This window comes from Tamandua tetradactyla, chromosome 18 (assembly GCF_023851605.1).
Source record: "Tamandua tetradactyla isolate mTamTet1 chromosome 18, mTamTet1.pri, whole genome shotgun sequence".
Lineage (NCBI taxonomy): Eukaryota > Metazoa > Chordata > Mammalia > Pilosa > Myrmecophagidae > Tamandua > Tamandua tetradactyla.
The window spans coordinates 56,070,594-56,088,051 of NC_135344.1; the positions used below are offsets into that span (position 1 = coordinate 56,070,594).

The following is a 17,458-nucleotide window of genomic DNA, read 5'->3' on the forward strand; positions in this document are numbered from 1 at the left end:
TGCTGTGGAAGAGATTTTGAAATTGGACCTTGTCACTAGGGGGCAGTTAGGGATATAAAATCAGCATTGCCAAAAATACTTTCTGAAATTAAACAAATACTGAAATGTCTTTTCAAAAGAGGAAAATATATATACATCTGTTTTATAGACGTAAGAATTCAGGACATCTCCTGGTGGACTAAATATTAGGTGCCAAGTCTGTTAGAGAAGAAGGACCATTTAAAGTGGCCACAATTTTAAAGTCAAAAGTTCTGTCTTCTCTCTCCTTCTGCCTTTCACCCCAGGAAACACAAATGTTTTGTTGATGGAAGATAAGAAAGAAAAGCATCTGTCCCATTTCTTTGCTCTCTCTCAACCTCTCTAGCTAACCTTGTCCCTTTAACTTTCCGCTAAGGACATTTGTCCTCCTCTCTTTACAGTTATTCCATCTTAGGTTTTACAGGTCTCTCTTTCATTTTTTTCTTCCATTATGCCTAGCTTTGTTCTTCCATTTTATTCCTCTTCCTTACTTTCACTAGCTGTGGGATTTTTTGTTTTGGGATTTCATTGTTCTGTAGGATCACCCCCTTTTCAGACACTTGACTATTTCCTTAAGAAAGCGATAAATGTGTCTTCAGGATCTGTTTTACCTAAATTTAATAGTAATAGACTATCAACGTATTATCTGAGGCCAGAGAAGAATAGCTTCTCACACTGATCAAGTGCATGGAGAGAAAAATAGCATCCCCCTCCAAAAAAAAGGAAAAACCTCACAAAATTACAGTCTCCTACAGGAAAACAAACAAGCAGTAAAACATACTTCATGGTCTACATGCAATACTAAAACCACAGACTGAAAAGTGAAAGGTGCAGTAAACTAAGCCTGTTTGGGGGTCCACATAATATCAAAACAACTAATTGAATTGATTCTTTCCCCAAATTCTCCATTTCTTTTAGTTTCATCTGATGAGGTTGTAAACTACATAAAATCAAAGTGCTATATTACTGACCAATCATCAAGGGGTTATCAGTTATCTCTGCAACTCCTTATAGCAAAGGTGGGAGACCTTCAGTTGTCCTACTCCTCATGTGAGAGGGAAAAAAAAAAAATCTTCCTATATTACATACCCTGTCTGCGGAAATTACCCTGCAGTTATAATTAAGAAAATAATTGCAAGAACAATTTACCAGGTCCATGCCTATAATTTTCATCCTGTAAATTGAAACAAGGAAAGCTTCACTGTACTTCACCCAACAACCTAGTTTGTGAGCTTTGGGTTTACCTCCCATGAGTGGTAGAACTTGGTCTTAACAAATAATGAAATGGTAGTCTGGGATTAGCAGTCACACTTTTGGTTCCTTCTTCCCCTGACTCACCATGTGGTCAGGGAAAGTCTACACATCAGCAATTTTCCTGGTAGGAAAATTACGATTAGCATAATTATTATGCAGATTGCTCTGGAGCTTTGATTTCAATAAACCACTCTTAGCACCCAACTCTGGTCTCAACCTTTAAACAAACTTGTTATTCACACAAACAAGAACTGTTCCTTCAGATGCCACTTTTCACAAAATTATTATTCCAAAATTATTTTTAAGGCGCTGTTAATTTTTTACTAGCAGAAAGGTAAGTCGAATCATAAGATGTCAATACAGTTGGCCAACCCACATGGTGGAATTATACTCAATAGAGAAGTTATCTTTATTTCTTGACATAGTGAAGGATTTTCATCTTCCCACATTTTTGCCATTTGTTCTCTCCTCCTGCTGGAACATTTATGTATTTATATATTTACTTACACAGCCAGTTTAGAATTGTGCAATTTCTGAACACTTTTCCCAGGAAAACAAGACATTTGCTTTTCTTGTACACTGTGAAATACCGCATGAATATATTGCATCCAATTCCAGGCTTTTACGAGTACCATTCTAGATGGGGCATGATTGCAAAGCGCTCCGTTTTTGTAGCAGAAGCCTAGAGACAGACTGACGCGGTGTAAGGCACTGCACAGCTGCAATATGCAAAACAAAAGAGCGGTGATTTCATCTGAGGCTGAATGCCTTCCTAGGAAACCTTTTTGAAGGTTTCTTAGAACATTATTTTGTTCTAACGGAAACTAGAGGCTGCTGGCATTTAGTGGATGGCAGCCAGTTCTGCTGGACCTCCTCCAATGTACAGGTTAGTTCAGCCTCACGAAGGAAATGACCCCAGTTGCACATGGCTTTGTAAAATCCTAGTGGACATTTTTGTTGTCAAAAACATGTTTATAATGAGGTGGCAGAGACCCTTACTCTATTTGAGATATAAACACAAAGAAATTGTTGCCGTTTAAGAGACACTAAATTGCCCAGGAAAGAGATTACCAGGTAAATCAAAAGGAAACTCTTTTTCACTTTGTTCAGATTTCTACCAAAATTTGAGAAATCATGTCACCAGCTACTGCATTTGGTATTTGGAACACCAATGATCTCTATCAGTCTGGAATTATTTCTGATGCATTTATAGTGTTCCAGGTTATAGATTTAATCCTTTTACCACTTCAGTGTGTCTTTTTGGTACATAATGTGCCTGAGAACTTACATATTGACGTTCACATTATCTTATTATAATTATTTTCATTTAGCTCTCCTTAATTGCAATGAGGGCACCTCATTGACTTTTTAAAAATAATTTTGCATGCCAGTTATAATATCAGTTAGCTATTGCAATATAACAAACCTCTCCAAAACATCATAGCTTAAAAACAACCACCATTTATTTAGCTCATGATTCTGCGGGTTGTCAGTTGAGGCTCCGCTCCCTCATGCTTCTGCAAGCATCTGCAGAGGTCAGGGAGAGGCTTTACTAATACTGATTGGATGCACTGCATCTCTAGAGACTCAGGTGGGAGGACTAGCCTGACTCAGCTCTGGTCATGTAGTCTCTCACCCTCCAGTAGCCCAGCCTCGACCTGTCCACATGGCAGAAGCAGGGGTCTCAACAGCGTAAGCCCAGACTCAGAACTGTCACACCATGACTTCTCCTGGACGACCGAAGGAACAGCGTTATCCCCAATTCAAAGGTTGGGAAAATAAACTCCGTCTCTTGTTGGAGGAGCTGTGAAGTCACATTACAAGGGGTGTAGATACAGGAAAAGGAATAAATGCTGTGCTGTTTGCAAATAATTGTCCACAAACATTTGTGAGAAAAAAAATAAAGCTGGATCTAACTGATAGGCTTAAGAACCTCTAGTGTCTTCAAAGAAGCTGGGAAAGAGAGGGTGTCATCAAATTTGCATTTAGAAGGATCATCCAGTAGCAGTATAGAAGGTGGGTTCAAGGAGACATAACTGGAATAAAGGAAATAGCAAGACTATTCAGTCTTGCAAGCAAGGGGGCAGGGAAAGAGACTAGCAGTGAGAGGATTAAAAGAAAACAAGAATGATGCCAGCCCCTAGGTAGGATTCAGCGATTTGTACACTGCAGGTGAGTGGAAGCTGAGAGCGCTGTGCACGGTAGCCCAGGGCTGAATTAGCTAAAGGAACCGACTGTACCTTTTTCTAATTCAGCAACCCGAAGTGTGTGCTATTGCTTTATTTGTCAGCTCAGAGGGGGCATCTTTTAAAAACTTTGTCTTTCTACAGAGGCAGGATTTTGTGATTTGCACAAAGCCCTTGTAGCTGCTTGGCTCTGAGTGCAGAGGGTGAATCCTAGATACTCAGCTGGTGGATTTGACCGGTTTGCTGGTTTAGAATTCCATGTTCCTGCTCTCGCTGCTGTCTCTGCCTGGAACCGCCTTCCACATTCTCTTCCCTGAAGAGAGTTTCTTGTCTTTGAAGAGACCAGGGGTGCAAAGGAAGTCCCGTGGTAGAATTCGCACCTGCCACGCTGGAGACCGGAGTCCGATTCCCGGCGGTGCAAATCCCCCCCAAAAAATGAAACTTCAACAAATCGTGCTGCAATAACGAAATAATAATAATGATAATCACATGGGAGAAAAAATGAAATGTGGTCCCCGCCATACAGCATACAAAAAAAAAAAGAGTAAAAACCAGGATCACGTGCTCCACGCGCGTTTTTCTGATTCCACGCCATTGTTCATCTCGGTGGAAGACAGCGCCACCCCCACCCCCACGCCGAAGCTTTCCCCAGTACACATCTCCATCACAGGTCAGTCTCGGCCGCAATGGATCCTGACTGCCTCGGCTCTGTCCTGTCAGAGCGCCTACCAGCCCTGCTGGGTGTGGAGCTCGCGGAGGGAGGGTATGCACAGCAACCAGGGCGAGGCCAGGGCGCCCCGTTTATAAGGCTCTCGTGCCAACCCGGTGCAGCCTCTGCAAGCCCGAGAGAGGCAGGCTAGTCAGCCTCCAGCCCACTCCAGCCAAGGACTCTGCTTTTCCCTCCCGACTAGTTCCGCAGCCACATCTCAGCTTAGCTTAACATTCTGAAAGTTAACGGTCTCCTAGGAAAGTATGCAAAAATGTTCGGCAAAATAAATGTACTTGTACCTCTCCTGCTAATGCACCACCCAATAAGACTCTCGGACTCAAACAGCATCTCCTTACTCCTCTTTCCTAGGCGGGGTGTGAGGGTGGAGAAAGGTGGAGGTTCTCTTCTGAGAAGATGGGGTTTTCCCACATCCTCCTCTTAACCTAAAAAAAAGGTTTAATAGCTAGTCCAGGGATCAATGAGGTTTACTGTTCCTTTCAGAGATGATCAGTGGATGCTTGGGAAAGTCCAGCTGTATTTTTTTAGATTCCACGCTACTGTTCTTATGAATGCAAATGGACCAAAATGAATGAATGAATGAATGCACACACAAACCAAAAGTAGAAAAAAATAATAAATTTGTCTACCTAAAAATTAAAATCTCTAAATCATATAATGCCTTAGTCATTTAATAAGGCAAATGATAAATAGGATTCACAATGCATTTAATGGAAAAAGTAGTAGTAATCTTAATATGAAGTGCTTTTACACATCAATATAGTTAAAAATGAATTCCCTAATAAAATTGGGCAAAGGGTGTGTGAACAGGCCATGGGGAAAAAAATGTTCACTATCAGTCAAGAAAATCCTGGTGTATGAAAAGGGTAATATTAAATGTTGATACCCAATTTTATATAAAACACTGTGTTTTGGTTTGTTAAAGCTGCTGGAATGCAATATACTGGAAATGGAATGATTTTTAAAGGGGGAATTTATTAAGTTACAAGTTTACAATTCTAAGGCCATTAAAATGTCCAAACTAAGGTATCCAGAGCAACAGACCTTGACTCAATATTGAAAGGCCAACATCTGTCATGTGGGAAGGTATGTGGTGGTGTCTGCTGGTCCTTGTTCCTGGTTCCATTGTTTTCAGTTTCTGATGCCAGTGGTTTCCTCTCTAAGCATCTTTGGTCTTCACTTAGCTCCTCCAGGACACAACCCTGGTTCTGGCTCATTCCACATTTTATGGGAATGCACATGGCAGCATCTACTGGGCTCAGCCCATGTCAAGGCATCTGCTCTCTCTGTCAGAACTCCAAGCATCTTCAAACACCCATGTCTCTGTCAGCTCTGAAGCAACTGTTCTCCAAGCATCTGCATTGAAGTTTCTCCAAAATGTTTCCACTTTTAAAGGAATCTACTAAACTAATCAAGACCCATCTTGAATGGGTGGAGTCACATCTCCATGTAGTCGAAAGGCCACACACACAATTGGACACGTCACAACTCCATGGAAGTAACTAACCAAAAGGTTACACCTCCAACTGGGTGTGTCACATCTCCATGGAAACAATCCAATCAAAATTTTCACACTAAACAATAGGTCTGACCCTACAAGATTGGATTAGGAATAAAATACAGCTTTTCTGGGGTACATAATAGTTTCAAACCAGCAAACATAGCAGATATTATTCAATAATATCTAAGTATAAATGAATATTATATACATATAATATTATTCTACATATTATACAATGGAGTACCTAGGCAAAATATAATTTCATAGTGACTTGTGGTATAATTTTATTATTCTTTGGCAATCACACATTCTTACATTTGATCTGTGTGTTTATGTGTCCTTCTACTCTCTTTACCTGTCTACTCTCTCCATCAGGCCACAGCGTCTTTTGAAATTTTACTCATAAAGCTCAGCACAATGTCTGGCACAAAGCAGGCATTCAACAGATATTTGTTAAATACCTAAATAGATAATGGTGAAATATATTTACCTCTCTGTTTATCTTTGTTCACTTGCTTGAACTGGAGAGGAAAATTACATGTTTGAACTGGAGAGGAAGAATACATTACCAAATCAGATGCACTTTTATACACTAAATCTCTACTTTAGTGTATTTCCTTTGTTTGGAAGTCTCAGCTTCTTTTGGAGGGTGATAACAAACTGTGGCTTTCATGTTTAGACAGATACTTTATGTGCTATGAGTAAATAGCCATGAAAACCACATATACTCAGATAACATAGATTGATTAAATTTAATTTTTAATTTTTCTAAAATTTAAATCGATACTGTTCTATCTCTATACTCTTCAAAAAATTTGTTGAAATATATAATAAAGAAATTCATTCTTTAAGGAAATTTCTTATCTAAAATGGAGACCTTTCAAGCCCCATATTGTGGAGTTCTGAGTGGTTCCACCCAGCCAGTGGTGCAGGCGGTGCTGTTCCTGGACCCCCACCTCCAGTTGCAATCAAACCAATTCCACTTTTATTTATATTAGGTGTTGGGCGGCCACGTAGGACTTTTTTTTTTTTTTTGGTGTTGGCGGGCTCCGGGAATCGAACCCAGGTATCCCTCATGGCAGGCGAGAATTCTGCCCCTGAGCCACCGTTGCACCATCCTCCACACAGGATTTTAATGGAATAAAGGGCCAATAATTTTAAATAAATAAACAAATTTGAAAACCACTGGTGTCAAAAATAAACCATTTGTCACACGCATGCACATCATCACCTCCTGTGTCACCTGCTTTGTGTCCTACTTGTTCTTCAAAGAGTCATAAGTCCACTCCCTCTGTTTCTGCCTCTGCGCCTTCTTAATATTATCTGCTCACAGGTCTGTGTGTCTTTTGAGGCAGTTATCCCAAAAGGGGGTTGCTCATACCCCAAGGGGTATGCAAGATAATCTATTTGGGAAGAAAATATTAGAAGTTCCATTTATGTGCGTATTTTATCTTTTTAAATCTCCATTTGGGGGTGGAGGTAAATTTCATGAGATTAAAATACTTTACCATACTGGTATATGCATAGACTTTATAGATAGAATATATATATGATAGATAGATTAGTCAGATGAGTAGATAGATATAATAGATAGATAGACAGATGGATAGAGATGACACATATATAATACATGCGTACATCATACATACATACATAAATGATGTAAAAAGTTGAGGATTGTAAAATGAAAAATGTCTTAAACCCATGATCTAGGCGGTGGACTCCTGGGATAGGGTTTCTTCTTCTCTGCTTCTCCAGGTCAAATATCACTTGCCCAATCAGTAATTTTTGAGTGAATTGATTAATTATTTTTGACTTTTCTACTTTCAAGTTCTTTCAAAGAAAGTCATGCCTGGACTAAAATCTTGAAAAATTCCTTCCTAAGTCAGCATCTCTTCACCAAACTCATCTTGTTTTTCTTGAAAGACTCCTGCAGGTTTTTGTGCAGGTTTTTCTTGCTGAAGTTGCTAAAGCCCCAGGTTGCCTAACACATCCAGAGTCCTACATGTGGAAAATATGAATGAAAAAGATGTGGTTAGACAATTTAGAGGGAGGGGGTGTATCTATAGAGCATGGTTAGCTAAACACACACACTAGAAATGGGGAGGAGGGTATGAAGCCAGAGGAGAGAGACCTCTAGTGAGACCCACCAGGGCAAGGGGGGCTGGGGAGAGACTTGGAATGGGGAGAGTGTCATTCAGAATCAGCTCTACAAAAATGAGCAAAGACACTCCTGGACATCTGTCTTTGTAAGCCTACAATCACTGGGTTAAATGGGTACATTATAAGTCTTGTTTTCTGTTTCATGCCATTATGCTATATCCTTGCATATAGAATTCTTTTTTCCTTTCTTTCAACGGATGTCTTTTGCACCAGTAACTCAATAATTGGCTTTCAAGCATCATTCTATTCTTGCTCAGGATCCAAGTAGTCAAATAAATTAATTATAGATAGTTTGAATTTTTCTTCCTATGAGTTCATTTTCAGATTCTCGAACTACATCCAGTTTTAATTGTATCAACAGACCTCCTAAATATTTAGATTACAATAACTATACTACTACTAACTCTGTGTTATTTTATAAGTTATAATATTTTTTAGACCTCTGAAAGGTAGATAATTTTTATCTCTGGTTATAATTTAAGCAGTTAAAGAGAAAATAAATTGTTCTCAAGGTACAGAAAATGATATCATATAATGGAATCCATTTACTTTCTCTACCTTGCAATGTTTCCTTTGTATAAACTTTAAAATTTTCATTTGTTTTATTTGTGTTTAAAGTTAAATTTCGTTGTTGATATTGTAAAGTATTTGATTACTTTTGGAAATTCATTTTATGAGACCCAGGAAAGTCAGTTTCAATGTGGACTAAAAATCTAATATCATGCTTGGAACACAATTTTTTGAGTACACACTGGTCAGAGGTGGTACTTACTTTGGAAAATGAATTGTGTTGTGGGCTAAATCCTGCCAGAATTGATTCTGAAAATCCAAAGTTCAGTATTTTGAATGCTATGGTTCTATTTGGATAGTACAAGCAAATAGTATTTTTATTTTTAAGAATTAATAAAAATGGTTTCCATAAATTATTATACTCATAGTTATTACCTATTCTGTGGCTGTGAACCATAAATCAACGGCTATTTTTGAAGTGTAAGCAAATATTATTCTGTATAAATGTGTTATATGCATTTTCAAAGCTTGTTGCACAATCTCATTACCATGATCATTTATTGCTTTTCTTCCCAAGAGAAGGGTTGTCCATCCTAATTTAGTAGTGAAGAACTGATTTTTATTATGTTCTCCCAAGTGAAAAGTAGCTCCAATTCTTTCAATTGGAATAATAACCCGAATGACTCACAGGGGTAGTGAGGGGGTGGGGAATCTCAAACTGTCCGGAGGAAAATACCACTGGTGCCATGGGCAATGCACAACTTAGGAAAAGAGCGAGCGTGACCTAAAAGCTCTTCTCTTACATTCCCACGCGATAATTCAGGGGTCTCCAGGATTTATAAAACATTCTTTCCCACGTCAACCAGAATGAAAGTGTAAACTATGGCACAACGGTGTATCTTGATTTCTTTATATTCTCATTTCTTTATTTTCCTCTTTTATTGTCTTTATTCTCCTTGCCCGGTCATTATATAGTCAATATATATAGTTTTAAGTATCTATTTTGTTTCTGACCTTGTACCTGATGCTGCGGTCAGAAAGGCAGGAATGTTTTTCTCTCAGGAGGGAAGACAAATATGCAAACCAGTGAGATTAGGGGTTCAGGGGCAACAAGGAAGGTATGAACAGGGTGCTGTGAGAGCCCAGTGGAGGGAGAAGTGAGTTATAAATGTTTAGGAGGGGAAAGGGTGAGAAAGAAGAAAGGTAGACCAGGAAATTTAAAGTGGGCAAGTTTATTTCTGCACTCCAGGATACAGCTCACTGAACCCAAGATGGAGAGAAGGGAATCCACTCATGGGCATTGGCGCGGCAGCTTTTAAGGATGGAGGTCAGGTGACCTCCGGAGGGGGCAGTTCATCAGTTCCGGAAGTCATGTTGGGAGGGGCGGTTCATCAGTTCCGGAAGTCATGTAGTCCGGAAGGGGCAGTTCATCAGTTCCGGAAGTCATGTAGTCCGGAAGGGGCGGTTCATCAGTTCCGGAAGTCATGTATTCCGGAAGGGGCGGTTCATCAGTTCCGGAAGTCATGTTGGGAGGGGCGACACAGCCTCCGCAGCTCAGGTTGCAGTGCGCTTCCCGGTTCCCCCCGACATAACAGGTTATGCTTTGGAGGGTCTGAAAAGACTCCATGCAGATCAGCTTAGGCTGCACCTTGAAAGATGAGTAGCTGTATCTCTGCTCCGATTTGGTGGTGTGCCCTCAAGCAATAACTGGCTGTGAATGCTGCTATGGCTGCTAATGATGATGATGGTGATGATAGAATTTAAAAGTTGCAGAATAATCAGTAATGTAGAAATTTCAAATAAAAATAGCTTTTTTTCATAATTCAAGATGGGCTATGGTATGAAACCGCATAGTTTTGGGGGGAAAGTTAATGACAAGAAGCATATTCCCAGCCCATGCAGCATCCCCAAAAGAGGAAGTAGGTATCCTGCACATTTGCAGACTGTAACCCAAACAATGAAGGCTGAGCTTTGTGCCCAGATCTAAAAGACGGTGCTATTTTCCAAAAGATCTAGGCAAGTAACGTAGCAAATTGGTAGCATGCTCGTTTAAAGAAATTAGCAAACCAGAGATTGATTTTGAATGATATTATGTAGAGTAGTGGAACAGCCAGGAGGCTGCAGGATGGGCAGCCGTCGAAACCCTCTCCATGTCAAAAGTTTCCAATTCAGGTTGCAACACTCTTTCGCAGGAAATCATAACTACTCAAATAATGCAAGTCAATGGGAAAATCACTTGACAGGTAACTTAGTTGAAAATTTCCCATTTGTGTACGGTGATGCATCTATTATAGGGGTCTCTCCTCTAATCCCATGCTCAGCGTCCATGTCATAAAATCACGTTAAATGAGGTTGTGTGATAATAAGTAATCAAATCTCATAGATGATGTAGAACAGTGACTTGCGTTATAACTGCTGTATGTTGGAATATATAATATAGATAATAATGGAATATTTTGATATTATAGCTAAGACTATACTGCTAATAATAGCACTTTTCTCTAGTTAAGATTTTTTTTTTGTAGTTTTATTGTGGAGGACAGATTATTCAAAGAAAGTTCCTTCTACCATTATAAGACTCTTTCTTATAAGAGCATGATTAATCACTGACATTTATTGAGCAATAACTTCATGTGGAGGGGAGGGGCTAAATATACTCTAGTAACTCTGTGCAGTAAGGTCTACAGTCTTTCCTTTTAGCTGTGAAACTATGAAGCTCACGGCATTAAGTAACTGCTCCCCTAGCTATCAATTGGTAGAGAAAAATGGGAATTCAGGCTGTCAAAATTCAGGACCCATGCAATGACTTATTATGCTAAGATTGTTAAAATGCTTACAAAGAATACTTCATCGTTTTCTGACAGTTATGGGACATTGTTTTAAAAATGCAAGAGGTTGTTGTTGGCAATAGAAAAACATGGCCCCAATCAACAACTCTCTACTTTCTTTTTGTGTCAAGCAACATAAAGTCAAATTAAGAGATCAGGCATAATTTATGTACCTATATGTATGCATAGACATAATATCTGACATTTGATTATACATATATGTACACATACATGCATTCACACACACTGCAAAAAAACAAAAACAAGAGACTACTGGAAAGAAATGCAAGGCAGTACATTTTTTCATTAATTTGAATCTATGTCCTTGAGCTTGTCTAGGAAATTATGAAACCACCCAGCCTCTACTATCCTTTTGGGCTGCAGTCTTCATTTCAGTCTCTCTGTCCTCTAGAGTTGGGTTTTATCCTCTGTAGAATTATTGCTCCTATGACTGTTAAACAAGGATTATAAAAGCATTAAAGAAGAACTCAGACCTTTCCTTCCACTCACTTCCTGTGTCTGGAGCCTTCCAATAAAAAGCTATATTGTTGGTTTAGAGTTACATTTACAGACTTGGCTTCTCATACACTGGGCCTGAGTTTAAGAATTGTGTACATGAAGTCTTTCGTAGAGCTACCGCCCAGGCTGCCCACAGAACCCTGAATGGAGAGTGTTGGCTCATAAGCACCACACTTATAGAACACAGAGAATGGGTCAGACCCAATTCTTGCCTACGAATGTGTGAGCAATGAATAGAAAATCTGGCTCTACCCCTAGGTAGAATTTCATATAATTGTGTTATCTTTATTACTAAAACTATTAAAAATAAGGTTTTTGGTAATTCTGAGATTTCCACTTTCCTCTTAACGGGAAACAGAAATTCCATCTGAAATCAAGGAAATCACAACTTAAGCTAATAATTAGATAACTGAAATAAAAATCAGTGAAATTAAGATATATGCTGAACCAGTCCCATCTAATAATAAGAAGGCAGAGCAAAAGCAGTCTTTCTTTTTGGGGGTCATTTCTTGTCTTACAGGGACTCATCTTAGCTTTTGAATCTCAATCTAAAATCGTCCAAAACAGATTTTTTAAACCGGTTACATGTTTTTCATGTAGCCATGAGCTACAGCTTGAAAAGGAAATTTTTGTCTGATATCTGTAGTTATCTAGCACTGTATAACAAATTAGCTCCAAATCTCAGCAGCTGATAACAATGAACTTCTACTCTTTCAGAGTTTTTGTGAGTCAAGGATCCAGATGCAGATTAGCTGGCAGTTTTTGCCCAGGTTCTTTAACTCTACTGGAGTCATCATACAGTTCCCTCTTTCGAGGCTTACTCATGTGGCTGCTGGCCTCAAAACAGCTGCTTCCCAGAACTGCCTCATGGTGCAGCTGCAGGCTTCCCCCAGAAGCAAATAATAATCCAGGAGCAAGCACCCAAGATAAAAGCCACAGTCTTCTAATAACCTAATATCAGAAGTAACGTCCCATCACTTCTGCCGTATTCTGTTTATTAGAAGGGAATCAAGATCAGCCCACACTCAAGCAGGCAGAATTGCACAAGGGTGTGAATGCCAGACAGCAGAGATAATTGAGGGCATTCTTAGAGAGCACTTAATATAATAGTCGTTTATCAGAAACCAAAATAGGAAAGATACTTATAAACGGAAGAAATAGTGTCACACACACACACACACACAGAGGTAAGCAATTGGCTGACTGCAACTATTATGAATAGGATACTTGAGTATTCTCTGAAGGACTGCAAAAGAAAACAAGACAAAAAACATTTTCTAACATTTTTAAATATATGCCTTAATATGTAAAATGTTTTTGAATATTAGATATTTTTAAACCAAAATTTCTCTGTGCCTTCCAATCCAGCATAGCTTCCTGCTGGCATTATATAGAACAAGGCAAATGTCTTGTGTTATTTTTTTTCATCCAGATATAGTTCTAGCACTTATTTTTTTGTGATTGTAATTGTCAGATTACAGAGGTAAATTGAATTTAATCTTTGTCTTTCTGCTTCTCTTTCTTTAGTTTTTCTCCTTTAGTCATTTATCATATTATTTCCTCATTTGTCTTCATCTTATCTTTGCTAAGATATTAAACTGCTTTTTCAGTGGCTTAGTAGCAATACATGTGGTTTAATAGGAATCTTGACATTATGGTGATAGCATAAAAATTCATAGATAAAGAAAATTCTTTGGATTCTTTTGTTTTCCTCATGGGGCAGCCATCGGCACAAAAATATTAAAACTTTTCTATATTCACCTTCATATCTGGGCCAAACATTCTGGTTCTTCCCAAAAGAACCAAAATTAAAGAGAATACAAAGTATCAAAGTTTGAATTATTTAATTTCTGTGATTTTTCTATTTTTTTTTTTAAAAAAGCTCACTGCAACAAAGTAATTTTTACTACATAATTGAAAAATTTAGAATTGAGGCTAATACATGGAAAGGTAACTGAGAGTAACCCCTGAGAGGTCTGCTCAGATAGTCTGAGATTTGATTCTCTACAACTACAGGGAGAATGCTTATCCCCTAGCACCCTTCTTTTCGATTGCCCCAATGGCGATGTGGGGAGGAGAGACTGGTGATTCTCATTCCTGATAAACAAATGTTCTTAATGAATAGTCTGAATTTAGGAAATGTGTTTAAGCACTTAGATTGTTAAATTATATCTGCCTAAGGAAATAAAAACGTTGACTAAATAAAAGATCCTCTGTAATAAAAGAGCCTCTAAATAAATATGTACAGATATTTGACTCACATAGTATTTACAAAGCAAATAACTCAAAAGGTCCCCTTTAAACTCAAGCATGATGAGTTCATCCCTTGGTCTTTATATTCAATCCTATTAATATAATAGTGGCTTAATGCCATTGTATTGCTCCAGAAAAAAATACCTTTGTTTTTATGTTTCTAGCCCCATTCTTTTTTCTTTTCCCGTACTAATGTATTGTGTGAAATGTTAAACAAGCCTTTTGGTTGATACTTCAATATAAAATCTGATATCAGATTGCAAAAATTCACATTCTTTTTTATTTTATAAGAATTTCAATGCAACTCTACTTCAATTCTGTCCCTATATGGCTGATTAAGGACCAATAAACAATGACAGTGATGGAAGTATACCTTTGACATGAATTATTCACATGCTAGTCTAATCTATCAATCAGCCAACTAAGTACAGCTGATCTATAGTCGTTTATATATTCATCAGGTATTTACTGAGATTCTACTCTGTGTCAGGAATTGTGATAGACTCAAGAGTTTCAGTAGTGAATAAGAGAGAAATTAGACCCTGCCCTCAGGGAAATTCTTCCTCACACCCTCTGTGTCTGGGGCCTTGCCACCATTTGTTTGCAGAATAGATTCAATGTGGTCTGCTCTTCTTCATGTCACTAGCTTCTGTTTCAGAGTTTGGGCTGAAGCATCTGAGGATCAGAGCCTCACATTCATGCACCCTATGAGAATGTGGGGAGAATGAGAAGGTGGGATGTAGGCTTAGCCTTAAACAGCGGAAGAATCCCCACGTAGGAAACGGTGACATATGAGCAGGCAAATAATTAACAAACCACGACAGCATCAATTTCTCTCTCTTCACTGGATTCTTCTGTCAGCATACAAACATCTTCTTCCTCTTGTCCTGATCCCACTTTCTATCACAGCTACCTGCCTCCTTCTCTGCCCTTTGCAGGAAAGTTTTTCAAAAGACTTCTTGTTCCATTCTTTGTGGAAAGTCTCTAAAGAGACTTTCACTTCCATCATTTCACAAAACTGTTTTGTCAGCTCATCAATAACCACCCATTTCTGTATATCAGAAGAATTTGCCACAGTTGAGCACTCCCTTCTCTTCAGAAAACTATCTTTGCTTAACTCCTGGGACACCACCATCTCCTATTTCTGTTGGTTGGTTGGTTGGTTTCTGTTCTGTTTCACTGACAGGTCCTTCTCAGTTCCCTTTGCTGTTCTCTTCTCTGTCCCTAATTTCTTAATACTGAAGCAGTCCAATGATCAGTCCTTTGTCCTTTTCCCTTCTTACACTCTTGGCAATTTCATCTAGTTTCATGCTGTTAATTTCAAATTTATATCCATCCATATTTCTCTTTTGGACTCTGGGTTCATGTATACAACTGCCTATTTGTCATTTACCAGTAAAAATCAGAGATGTAACATGTCCAAAATAGAATTCTCTCATTTTCCTCCACTGAGTCCATAACCTTCTCCAGCTCAGTTGATGGCAGTTCCATCCTTCCAATTGTTCAGGTCATAAAAGTTGAAAGCAGCATCCTCATAATGTCCTAAAGAATTAACTATGATATGTGAGAGAAAGAAAGGAATTTTGAGGATTCCACTTTTCAAAGCATCCAACATCACTTCTTACCAATTCCCCTGCTGCTACCCTGCTCTGAGGTCCCTTGACTCTTGTCTGGATTATTACCACAACCCCCTAACAAGTAATCCTGCTTCCACCCTTTCTCTGTCCCCACCATCTAATCTTAACAGATAAGTTTGAATGGTCTTCTAAAAATATAAGTAGTTTCATGTCACTCTTCTGCTCAAAATCCTGCATGGGACGCTCATTTCACACAAGCTTATAAATCCTACCTCTATCCAGCCAGACCACCCTCCAGCTGCCTTAACCTCTGAAGGTTCTCTTGGACTATCTTAGTTTGTGAAGGCTGCTGTAACAAAGTACCATAGACTCGTGGGCTGAAACAACTCAGCTCACGGTTATGGAAGCTGGAAGTCTGAAACCAGGGTGTTGGCAGAACTATGCTTCCTCTAAAAGGGGAGAATCCATTCCATGCCTGTCCCCTGGCTTCTGGTGAGTTTCCAGCAATCTGTGGTGTTCCTTGACTGGTAATGGTATAATTCAATCTCTGCCTCTGTCCACACAGCCATCTCTCTGTTTCTTCCTACTCTGAGTCCAAATTTCCCCTCCTTATAAGGATACCAGTCATATTGGACTTCGGCTCACCTTAATCTACTTTGGCTTGATCTTAACTAATCACATCCTCAAATATTTTATTTACAAATAAATCCACAGGACCAGGAGTGAGGACTCGAACATGTCTTTTGGGGGGACACAATTCAATCCATAACACTGACCTGATTACCTTCTACTCATTCCTTTGTTCAGTGTAATCCAGCCACAGTGGGGTGTCAGCATGTTGAGGAAAAATTAGTTAAGTCGAGTGAAGAAGGAGAAAATGAAAAGAAAGAAAGAGAAAAAGAAACCATGGAAAGGTAGCAAGGCAGAGAAATGTGGGAATGGAATGGAGTAGACTAGAATAATTTTCCTCAAAAAATTTTATTTATTAAATATGCACTTTTCAAGCACCGACAATGGACAAAACACTAAAACATAGTCTATAGAGAACAATGATGAATGAGGCACAGATCTTGCCCTCAAGCTATATATAGTTGTGGTTTTTGTTTTTTTTTTCCAGCTTTTACAAAGGGGTTTATTAGGTCACACATTTACAGTTCTGAGGCCATGAAATTGTCCAAATTAAGGACAAGAGAATAGCTTCATTCAAGGAAGGCCAATTGTGTCCGGGATTTCTCTGTCACATGCGAAGGCACGTGGAGATGTCTGATGGCCCTTAGCTCTTGTGGTGGTTCCCAAAATGGCTCTACATATAGTTTTGAAGGGAGAATACCAGTTATATTCAAATTTCTAACACACATTAGAGAAAATAGTGCATGCAATGAAATACAGATAAAATGCTATAAAGTAGTATACTTCCATTTCTCCCTTCCCAGCCTTTAAACTGTTGGTGTCATATATTTTACTTTTACATGTCAAAAATCTCAGAATACAGTACTTTTTGCTTACATAACAAGCTGAATTTTTATATTATATAATAGTTTTAAAGCATATACATTTACCCATATAGTTATTATTTCTGGTGCTTTTCATACCTTTATATAGATCTAGAACTACATCTGGCATCATTTTATTTCTGCCTGAAGGGCTTCTTTTAGTATTTCTTATGAGTTATTTAAACTTTCCTAGATCTGAAAACGTCTTTATTTAGCCTTCACTTTTGAAAGATGTATTTGTCCCTCAGTACTGTAAAGTTGTTACTCAAATGTCTTTCATTTGCATCAGCTCTGAAAAGAAATCTGCTCTCATCCTTATCTTTGATTTTCTGTACATAACATGTCTTTATTTTTGCTTTAATTTTGGTTTTGAGGAATTTGATTTGTTGTGCTTTTGTGTAATTTTCTTCATAGTTTTTGTTGCAAAGG

At 38.6% G+C, this 17,458-nt stretch overlaps 1 protein-coding gene across 1 annotated transcript in view; it reads left to right on the plus strand.

Moving 5' to 3' along the window:
- Positions 1–17,458, plus strand: part of CHST9 (carbohydrate sulfotransferase 9) — a 277,877-nt gene that overhangs the window by 182,488 nt on the left and 77,931 nt on the right. The window lies entirely within an intron of this gene.